Genomic DNA, 11,336 nt, shown 5'->3' with positions numbered 1-11,336 from the left:
CAAGGTTCGCTCTGCTGGGGAAAACGGTGATTCCTGCAGCTCCGTGGGGACCTCGCTGATTCCCCCCAAAACTCAGGCTTTATCTAGACAAAGACCAGTATTCCCCCAAGTGGCGTGTGTCTGCTGCAACTCCAGCCATACGCCGATCTGAAAACTCTCTTGTTTCCCTTTAGAATTTATGTCAGCAGAGACCATCCACCAGAAAAAAAAAAAAAAAAATAGAATTGATTTTTCATTCACACACGCGAGCGAGCATGGGCTCCCGGCTCTTAAAGACGATAATTGCGTTGTTTTCAAACACCCCCCATCACGCCAGCTCCATTAGGATCCAAATTGCTTTCCCACAATTTGAAAGGAAAATATTTCTCTGCGGAGATGACGGCAGACGTTACATTTTCCGCGGCTGTGATGTCCTCTCCGTGCAGAGGGCTGTTAGGCCCACTTCCAAGCTGACGGATAACCATGATGGGATTTCACTCATCCCGACCTGGTGATAAATAAGCGGTCCAGAGGCAGCGATGTACTGGGTTGGTGATGCTTGTTACGCGCTGCTTCAAATGACGCCCGACTGCCTCGTGATTGCTGGCTTGGTAAACATCCAAGTTTTCGTCCTCAGTGTTCTGTTAAAGCGGTTAAGAGGTCTAACTCCTTAATAGCCGCGAAGGAAAAAAAAAGCAGCCGGGGGGCGGGTGGGGTGACAGGGAAGGCTATTCCTTTGGACACGTAGATGCTCTTGGGCTGCTGGCTAATTGCACTGGTCCAAAATGTCCTCGAGGAAAGCCAGGTCAGAGTTCTGTTTTTCTTACCTCATCTGCGTTGCTTTTTTTTTTTTTTTTTCTCCCTCAGCATCATAACAGGACAATCAAGCATTTCTCTAAGGCTTCAGGATTCTGTTTACGAGACAGACACTGGTTTGGGAACCAAGGGGCCTTTGGCCATGTCCTGTGCTGCCACTCAGAAGCTAATTTTAAAAAGATCATGTTGGCCACTGACACCAATCCCTTCCCAGAAAGAACTGTTCCTGGAACGTAAAGAAAAATATCACTGCAGAAAAAATACCACTAACTGTGGTGTCTTAGCAATTCCCTGCTCCTCCAGTGGGTGGGGGGGAAAAAAGGTATAATTCACCGTATTTCCAAATAACATTAAATTGCAGTCAAAATATTTAGTGCTCCAGTCTGTTTGGTCCAAAGAAGCCAACTGGTTGAAAAGAGTTTGTGGAATAAAGAGAAAAATATGACATAGCAACGATTAGACAAGACCCATCCCAAATTTTACAAGCCTTCTTAAAACCAAAGAGTCATCAGTAAAATTTTTCAATGTGATCCAGGTTCGATTTCAATGATGCATGTCACTGGGGTCAGGTAGGAAAGGTTGTTGTTTGGGTTTTTTTTGGCCACAGGAGGTTCAACCGGCCCTTTAACACCAAGATTGTTCGAGGGACTTATAGATTCATCAGCCCTATTTTCAGATTAAGATTCCATAAGGGTGTAACCATGCATTTGCCCATCTTCATCCCCAGGTGAGCTCTGCAGTTCATCACGGCGTCCATCTGACGTCCCTGGACGCAGGTGACATCGTGGACATCCCAGAGGTTGACTTTCTGCGTTTGAGATCTCAGCTGGACGCCCAGATGTGGTGTCTTATTGCTCTTGCCTGTTCCTCCAAAACTCACTGCAAATTTTAAAATGCATAAACCTTTAAGCAATGGTATTTTGAGCACCCATTTCCCCATGAGAAGGGACCTGACATCCACAGCAGATGTGTGAAAATGGGCTCCCGTGATTTTGTTGGCCAGAAGCACACAGACCTGGCAGAGAGAAGCAGTGACATCAGGTGATGTTTGGGGTTTAGCAAAAAAAAAAAAAAAAAAAAAGTATTCAACAATTTTTTTCAAATATTTTGGTCTTGGCAAAGCCTACTTTTTAAAATGTGTTTTCCTTCATTTTTAGACCCATGAGTATTTCGAGGGAAATGTAATTCATCTGACAGAAGCATTTTTTTTTTTTAGCTCACCACAGACAAAGTGAGAATTTCAGATTGTTTAGGCACCACTTTCACTGGTACTTAGAAACCATGGAACGGCTGGGGGAAATCTGGTCATTTCCCAAACTGAAATATCATGCAAGGTATGAATAAGAAGAAGAAGATGAAGAATGCAGTGACTTACCCAGAAGCAACAGATTCGGAAAGGAAATTCAACGAGGGAACCAGAAGTAACTCCCGCTATATGATAACTTTATTCTTCGTTTGCAACCAGACTATATCTAGAACACATCCTGGGCACGGCAGGGAGAAAAGAAATAGAATAAAACACAAACTCTGTGTCTTCTCGTAAGTAGCATGGTTCATAAAGACAGAGAAAGAATTGGAGAGCAGTGAAAACGCAGCAGACACAGCTACAGGAGAGACTCAGTTCCGCAAACTCACCAGCCACGTGGCCACAAGTGCCTGCATCTCGTGGTTGCTATGTCTTTCCGTGAGCAGTTGCTGGGTTCCAGAGAAGAGCCAGGGCTGGACAGATGTACCAGGAGGAGATCTGGATAAAAGCTCACTCGTTTCAGAAAGCAGAACTGGGTGAGTACTCCTCCACCACCTTTTTATTTTGTCTATTTATAGAGAAATAAAAGCCCCAAAGGTAAGGAGTTCATTAGAGGAAAGCAGAACAGAATCTCTGCCAGGGAGGAGTCCCCAGTCCATGGTGAAGGAGCCCTCAGTCCATCCAGAGAGGAGGGGAGAAATCTTTAATCCATGGCAGAAGAGCCCTCGGTCCAGTCATTGTAAGCCGATTCTGCAGAACCTAGAAATGAACCATGGCTCAAGTCACTGGGACCTCTGTCCTCCTTGGACCTCAGGGAGCTGTGCCCACAACACGGGGTAGCTGAGATGGGTCCCAGGGGCCACCCACTTATCTCATCCCCAAGAGGGACAGAGGCAGGGGCAGGGGTTCGAGGGTGTGAATATCCCAACGAACAGATACTCAGGCATTCCTGAAGAATCGCAGAAAATTTAGCCAATAGGGATAACACCACCTTAAAGGGCTTTTCCACAGGGAACATCTGATTAATTACCAGGGACAAATCTTTCCTGCTTAACAAAGCTGCAAAACATTCTAATGTATTCCTCTTTATGATCCTAAGGATCTGCTTTAGAATATCAGCTAACAGAGTCAACTTTGCTGTTTCTGTAACGATGGAATCCTCTTATGTGATGGTTAATTTTTTGTGTCTACTTGGCTGCGCCTTGATGCCCAGATGTGTGGCCAAACATTACTGTGGATGTGTCTGTGAGGGTGTTTCAGGATGAGATTCACATTTAAATCGGTGGACTTTGAGTAACGCAGATTGCTCTCCATAACGTGGGTGGGCCTCGTCTAATCAGTTGACGGCCTGACTGGAACAAAAACATTGATATCCTAGAGCAAGAGAGAATTCTGCACAGATGGCCTTCAGACGTCAGCTACAACATGGGCTCCTCCCTGGGTCTCCAGCCTGAGGGACTACCCCAGAGATTTTGGACTTCCAACCCTCACAATCATGTGAGTCACTTCCTTATAATAATCTCTTTCCCTCTCTCTAGGCTATAGATATAGACAGATAAACAGCAGATAGATAAAAGATGGATAGATAGATACATAGAGAGATAGGTACATAGACACATAGATGACAGACAGACAGACAGATAGATACATAGGCAAGTTCTGTTGGCTCTGTTTCCCAGGGGTACCCTGGCTAATACAACCTGTCTTCCCTTTTTCTCCCACTGTGTATTTTCTGGCAATGTGACTCCTGTGCAACATTGTAGGTGGCAATGAGACAACAGCTAGAAATGTACAAATAAGTGTTATGCCGTAATTATCATCAATAGGAAGGCTTGGCAGAAGAAGATATTGACATCATCAGCTGGCCCAAGGAAATGTGAATTGGATGTGTCCTTGTCACCCACTTCAGCCATCCGGAAACTGCAAGACAGGAAAATACAATAAATGACCTGAATTCTTTTTCCAGGTGAGTTCTATTTAGACGTTTCACCATGTTTTAATTCCATAAAATTGCCTACTTGTGTGAGAGAGGAATACTTGGATATCTACCTGGAAATTTCAGAGCATGTTTGGAAACACAGGGACATATGTCATAGCCCACAAAAGGGCTGGATCCCAAGGACCCCCTCAACCACGGTCCTTGCCATAAAAACAAAGACTTGAATAATCTGTAGGAAGGGCGTGTTTGATTTAATTTCCTGATCTCTGCAACACGGCCTCCCTGTACTTGGCAAGGGTGGCGGGCAAGGCTCCCAGCCCAAGTGCCAGTGAATATTCCATTAGAAATCAATTAACCCTCGTCTGCTCAGAAACACTCCAATCATCCGAGGTTATACGCCGTGCCTGATGCATTTATGACCCCCATGTAAGTAGTCCCCGGAGACCCCCCTAATGTGTAAACAGCATAAAAAATGATCCTTTAGTCCTGCCAGCTTCACCTGCCACTTTAATTGAATAAACGGGGCTGTGATCCGGGAACACTTCTGCACACACGCATCACGGTGACTCACCCACCACACGTGGACACACGCCCACCTCCCTGCTCTCCCCTCGCTGAAGAGGTAGTCCAGGACGATTCTCTTATTAATGCACATTCTGCTCCAAATACTGCAGGTCTACACTTTTTTCCTCTCCCCATCCCAGCCTGCAGGAGGAATACAAATTAATGTTTAAGGCAACCATGTCCTATGTCCTACGTATTCAATCGTATAGAAAGGACACGTCCAATTGTGAGGACCATGCCCCAGATGTAAGCTGGTTTTACCTTAAACAAAACCCTACCTGCCGATCAGGGAACCACCTCTCATGACCCAGTTTTGCCAATTTGTGGGACGTGGCCCAGGCTTGTTCTGTTAGAAAGAAAAGGAGTGACAAGTGTTTTGGAAAATGCCGCCAAAGCTGCACAAATCAACGTCAGGCACAGTCCCCAAATCTCCCTTAAAATGAGCTCCATGTCTCCGCAATGGCCCTGGGCCTCTGCCCCTCCCAGAGCCTGCCTGCCCTCGACGCCACCCCCCTACGCTGTCTCCACACCAGTGTGCTTTCCTAGGCATACCCCACCCCACCACTACCCCCGACCACTGGTCACTTTCCCTGTTTGATGCCCTTAAGAATTCTCAACAGCGCCTGGGTTGCCTCACGGATGCACTAGGTTCCACTTTTGTTATCTTTCTCCGTCTCCTGGAATGCATGCGTTTCCCCCCCTGGTAATTTTTAACTGTGATAAAACAACACAACATACAATTTACCACCTTTGCCTTTTTTAAGTGCACAGTTTAGTGGCATTAAGTCCATTCACGTGCCACCATCCCCACCATCTTTCTCCAGAACTTTATCATTGTCAGACTGAAACTCTGTGCCCATTGCATCCTAAATCTCCGTCCCCCTCCCCGACCCCTTAGCACCACCCTCCTACTTCTGGTGAATTCAGGAATCACCTGAATGATGAGTGGTGAGTGGAATTCTACAGGAGTGATCCTTTCCTGGCTGGCTTATTTCACCGAGCATTATGTCCTCGGGGTTCATCCACGTTGTAGCAGGTGCCAGAATGTCCTTCCTTTTTATGGCGGAGTCATATCCCACTGTTTAGATATATCCCATCCTGTTTATCTAATCTTTCATCGATGGACTTGCTTCCACATTTTAGCTACTGTGACCAGTGCTGTTGCAAACGTGTGTGTCCTGGAAACGATGATGCTTGAGTCCCTGAATCTGCCTGACATGTGCCTGGGCTGCAGTGGGTCCCCTAAACGTACGTGCCGACTAAATTCCAGAGCTCTTCCCTTTTATTATTTATTGGAAGCCACTTAATAACTGGACTTGGTAGAATGATTATCCCTCTTTCAGAGATGGAGAAAGTGAGACGTGGCACGGTAATTTGCCCGGGCTCTCATAGCTGGGAAGTGGCACATTTGGGGTTCACGCCGAGAGCTGACCATTTTGGAGCTGGAGGTATGAGGCCATGTGGCCATCGAGGCAGCTCCAGTTCAGACACTGCAGTGGGTCCCGAAAGCTCCAGGGACCAGTTAAGCACTGTCAAATATCGAGTCCTCCCTCGGGCCGTGGTTCCAATTCATGACAGAAGGCAGGTAGAGCTACTTGGGGTTAAACACACGAGAGGTCGAAGAGACAGTAGCCATGGATGATGCAGTTCCCCAGAGTTTAAAAGACAAAGGGTCCCTGGTAAAGACATGAGCAGCTTGCTGACCTGCGGGGGCTGGAGCTGATGGAGGGCATGAGAGATGGGGCTGAATTTTCCCAGGAATCCCTAAAGGACGGAGCCTATAGGAACCAGAAGGTGGGTGTGACCAGCTGAATAATAACCCCCAAATGCTCACATTCTAATCCCGTGACCTGTGAATGTGACCTCATATGGCAAAGTCTTTGCAGATGTGGTTAAACATCTCGACATTTAATACATTACCCTGGATTATCCAGATGGACCCTAAATCCAATGACAGAGTCCTTCTAAGAGACAGAAGAGGAGAGACACAGACACAGAGGAGAAGCCCCGTGAAGACAGAGGCAGAGACGGGAGGGATGCGGCCACAAGCCCAGGGACGCCTGGAGCCCCCAGAAGCTGGAAGAGGCGGGAAGGACCCCCCCCCCCTGGAGCCTCTGGAGGGAGCTCAGCCCTGGGACACCTTGACCTCAGACATCTGGTCCCCAGGACTAAGGGAGAATGAATATGCAGTGTTTTAAGCCCCTGGTTTGTGGTCATATATCACAGCAGCTCCAGGAAAATGACACTGAATGATTCTGAAGTCTCCTCTCCAGCTGAAACTTCACATCAATGCACTTACGTGTCTTTCTCTCTTTGTGTTTGTCCACTCAGGCTGCCAATAACAACATGCCTCAGACGGGGCGGCTTACACAACACCCTTATTTCCCACAGTCCTGGAGGCTGGGAGTCTGAGATCACGGCGTGGGCACAGTAGTTCCTGGTGATGTTCTCTTCCTGGCTTGCAGGCACCTTCTCTATGTGTCCTCACACGATGAAGAGAGAGCTCTGACCTCTTCCTCTTCTTATAAGGATGCTGATTCCATCATGGGGTCCCCACCCTCATGACCTCATCAAAAGCCAACCACCTCCCAAAGACTCTACCTCCTAACGTCATCCCACTGAGGGTCAGGGCTTCTACATATGAAGGACACACATTCCGTTCACAGCATCACACGTACGTTGGACTCTTTTGATGGGAAAGTATGAATGTAACCAATTTAACAGGCTCTGGAGGTGGTTTTTACTGGAGAATCCTTGAGATGTATCTGTCCCGTCCAGTGTCCCCAGGGTGCACTGCAGGAGGCTGTACACAGAGCTCTCTGATGTGGGCATCATGGGTACCAAGCAGAGCTTTTTAGGGCGATACCTTAATTGTCACTCATAGCCTGCCACCTCCATGAAGATGATGATGATGAATCCCAGTCTCCCACCAGGACACCAAGCCCATCAGGCACAAGTTACCTGGACTTAGGTACAAGGTCACAGGGAAAGAAGCAATTGCCAGAGGACAGGCATGGCCAGGGCAAACATAAACCCACACGGGTCTGGTCTTACAGCCTAAGGGCTGTACCCTGAGAGGTCACCTACATGATGACAATCCTGGCGGCTCCCACCCCCTTCAAATAAAAAGAATAATGTTAAATTATGATCAACATACTATTCTGTGTCCTTAATTCTCAGGCACTCTCTTTATCTTAATACTACTGAAATCAAAACGTCTTTCAAAAAGAAATGGACATGTGATCCATGGTGGATTTTTTTTTTTCAAATAAGTCCTTTCCTTTCAAATCACTGGTTTATTTTATAGCTCATGTCATCATTAGATTGAGAAAATACGGTGCGTGTTCCAAGGAATGAAGGTGAATATTTTAAAACATTCTTTGCATTTATGGATTGAATATGTGTATCCTCCCAAAATTTATATATTGAAACCCCATCCTCCAAGGTGATGGTGTCAGGAGGTGGGGCCTTTGGGAGGTGATGAGGTCATGAGGGTGGAGCCCCCATGGATGGGATTAGTGTCCTTATAAAAGAGACCCCAGAGAGCTCCCTCACCCCTCCCCCCAGGTGAGGACACAGAGAGAAGACGTCCATCTATGAACCAGGAAGAGAGTCCTCACCAGACGCTAAATCTGCCCTCGGCAGGACCTTGCACATCCAGCCTCCAGGACCATGAGAGATAAATACCTGTGGTTTAAGCCCCCCAGTCTCTGGTATTTTCGTGATAGCAGCCCAAACAAATTAAGACGTTCACCAAAAGGATTTTCTGCTTAACATTTACGTAACTGGGAAAAAAAAAAATCACGTCAACTAATTGCATACAAATGAGCATTCTGTTTAAACAAAGTGTTACCCACTCACCAATTCCTGCTGACTTCTGTAAACACTTCTCCCTAATGCTACATCGTGTCTACTTAAAGCCAATTTAAATTAATTTCATTTCTTAAATTTCCTAGAGAGCTGACAGCAGGGTTTGGGTTTATAGGAAAAGCATGAGGTGAAGAGGGAAGTGAGATTAGAAATCTTTGGCATATGACAAACTTGATCAAGTTCTCGGGGTCCACTCAGAAGGGACACAGCAGAGAACATGTTTAACTTTGATTTTTCACTTGCCTTAGCCAAGGAAAAAAATGTTAAAAGAGGGGAAAAGAGATGCTATGAATAAGTATTACACACACACACACACACGCACACACACATGCATCGCATGAACACAGAACACGTACAATTGCCAGACAGAACAGCTGGAAGATAGATGTGCAATTTTGGTAAGGTTGTGTTATTAATACAATTGCTTATTTTAGAACAAGCTGTCTGAGGACCGTTGGAAAACTTATTAAAAGTGGATTTTTCCATGAGTCTATATATATTTTTAAAGCACACCCCGTGAAGTAACTGCCATGTTGTTCTGAGCTGTAGGTAAGCAAGTCATTTGTTTAAAGGAAATTTCTGGTTCCACTAGAGAGTTCTAGGCTAGAGGTTTCTGCTGAGGCTTTTATGTGCTAGCTCTCATAGAAAGTCCTTCTAATCTGGGCAGTTTTCTCGCCGTTGCCATCTCTCTGTTTCTAATTGTGAGTTTCTCTGGGAATAAATACCACTTGGAGCTCAGCGCCGCCAACCCAATCTCCTCCTTACTGGGCATTTAGAATAGCTCCTCAGTTTGATCTGTCCTTGAAATACTCCACTTTTGTCTTGGGCAAGAAGCGGAGACAAAGACTTTATGAAATTAAAAACTGAATAAAGCTGCTAGAGGCGACGTGAAGGTCGGCAGTTGGACCACGCTGGAGTGGATTCCTCCTCGTCTTCCTCCGCAGCGGGTTTGGGCTCGGTTGACCCGCAGCTGCAGTGTTTCCTCGAGGTAGAGACTCAGAAGCAGAGCTTCCAGCAGCTGGTGGACCGGATGACGGAACTTTGTTGAGGAAAGTGCATGGACAAGCCTGGGCCAAAGTTGAACAGTCGGGCTGAGGGCTGTTTTGTGAACCGCATTGAGCGCTTCATTGATACAAGCCAATTCATCTTGAATCGACTGGAGCAGACCCAGAAATCCAAGCCAGTCTTCTCAGAAAGCCCTTCTGACTGACCTCAGCATTACCTCTTTGGAAAAGGGAGGTAGTTCAAGATATGAAGAACAGTTGATGGGACGGTTGAAGAAAAGGCTATGGGGGGGATCGGCTCCCACCTTTGTCACTCTTGGGACATCCTGTCATCTGAGAATGAACAAAGACCGATTTTTGTGTGTGGGTGGGTTTGAGGGTCAAATGTGTTTGGGGTTGTGTTTTTTAACGCTAATCTTGGGGAGACAGTAGACAGATGAATGGAAAACTCTACTAGATGTGTATTACTGTATGTGGGACGATGCTTTTCTTAGTCCCAGTAACTGCTTCCTATAATTTTAGTAGTGGAACTGCTCTATAATTTGATAGTGGGACCACATAGGCAATAATCTGTTATTTGTGTGGATTCCTTTCAGATTTCTGGAGAGATCGATGTACATCTTTGTGTCTCTCAGAAAGGGCAGCAGTGGGAGAAAGAGTAATTTGGTACTTGACTGTAGGTCTCCTTATCTAGTGTTTGATTATCAGTACTGGAAAAAAAATGTATGGAGTATTCATACAGTACATTTCACCTTTCTAGATTATCTCCCTCCTTTATACTGTGATTCACTTAAATATCTATATAAAGTAGATATATCTATTTGTATATATATATACACATATATAGTATATATAAAGTATCTATATGCAGACTATCTATACAGTCTCGAGCTAGTACAGGTAGCCTGAGAGTCTAGAGGCCTTTAGTTAAAGGAATCTAGCCAGCGAACATAATTCTCATACTAAACTGCCACAAGGAAGAAGTTAACTTACCCTGTATATCAGGGTCCCCCAAAATTTAAAGATGTGCCTAAATGAAAAAATAAGTTATAAAGATTTAGGCCAGTCAAAAACTAACAGCAGTTTCAGATAGAGGTGCATGCCTAATGTAAATCAGCATAGCTTCCGTTTACTGTGTTCTTTTAATCACTGAAATAAAAGCTTCTACAAGAACAAACAAACAAACAAACACGCTAGAGGCACTGAAAGAGAGTGCAGGTAAAGCAAGCATCCCCCTGAAAAACACGCAGCCCCTGCCTCCTTCGTCCACGTCCATCTGCCTGGTTCCTTGTCCTTGATCCAAGATAATTGTTCAAAACAGGAAGCTCAACCAGAAAGCCTGAGCTGGTCCTGTGAGCATTTCCAGGAGGACACAGACCCACTGTCTCTTGGGAGAGGGGCCTGAACGAGCCTGCAATGGGGCAGAGTCGCCCCAGGGGTCAGGATGGATACTCCCACATTCTCTTCTTGAGAGTTAGCAGGTGACACACAGCCTGCCATCTCACATATATAATTTGGTTTATTTTTCCCATATGCATACTCTTCACACTGGGCCCTTCTCGGGTCCCTCCAGAGGGTCTCTTTACATAGTTCTCCACTGTTCGTCCCCTTTAGAACCAGCTCCCAGGTCTCCCGTGCAGGTGGTCCGGCACAGAGCTCTCTCCCCTCCCCTCATCCCGCATCACACCATCCTGCTGGCCCCAGTCCCAGCTCCCCTTCCTGGGCCCCATGGACACCCCCAGAAGACGTGACTGATGGGCAACCCAAGTGGTTTCCCCAGACCAACCTCAATTCCAGCCTCCCCGCGGGTCACACGCGGGGGCTCAGCTTAGCTATCACAACCTGTTTCAGAAAACACACGCTGTCCCCACACAACCTTCCCCTCTGCTCCCTCTGACGTGCGTATGCATGTCAGCCT

The 11,336-nt window shown here is 46.3% G+C and overlaps 1 pseudogene; it reads left to right on the top strand.

Moving 5' to 3' along the window:
- The first annotated feature begins 518 nt into the window (after positions 1-518).
- Positions 519-9,624, top strand: LOC132357879 (mitochondrial import inner membrane translocase subunit Tim8 A-like; annotated as a pseudogene).
- The last annotated feature ends 1,712 nt before the right edge of the window (positions 9,625-11,336 follow it).

This window comes from Balaenoptera ricei, chromosome X (genome assembly GCF_028023285.1).
Source record: "Balaenoptera ricei isolate mBalRic1 chromosome X, mBalRic1.hap2, whole genome shotgun sequence".
Classification (NCBI taxonomy): Eukaryota; Metazoa; Chordata; class Mammalia; order Artiodactyla; family Balaenopteridae; genus Balaenoptera; species Balaenoptera ricei.
The sequence above is the reverse complement of the archived record's forward strand: the minus strand, read 5'-3'. Positions and strand labels throughout refer to the sequence as shown.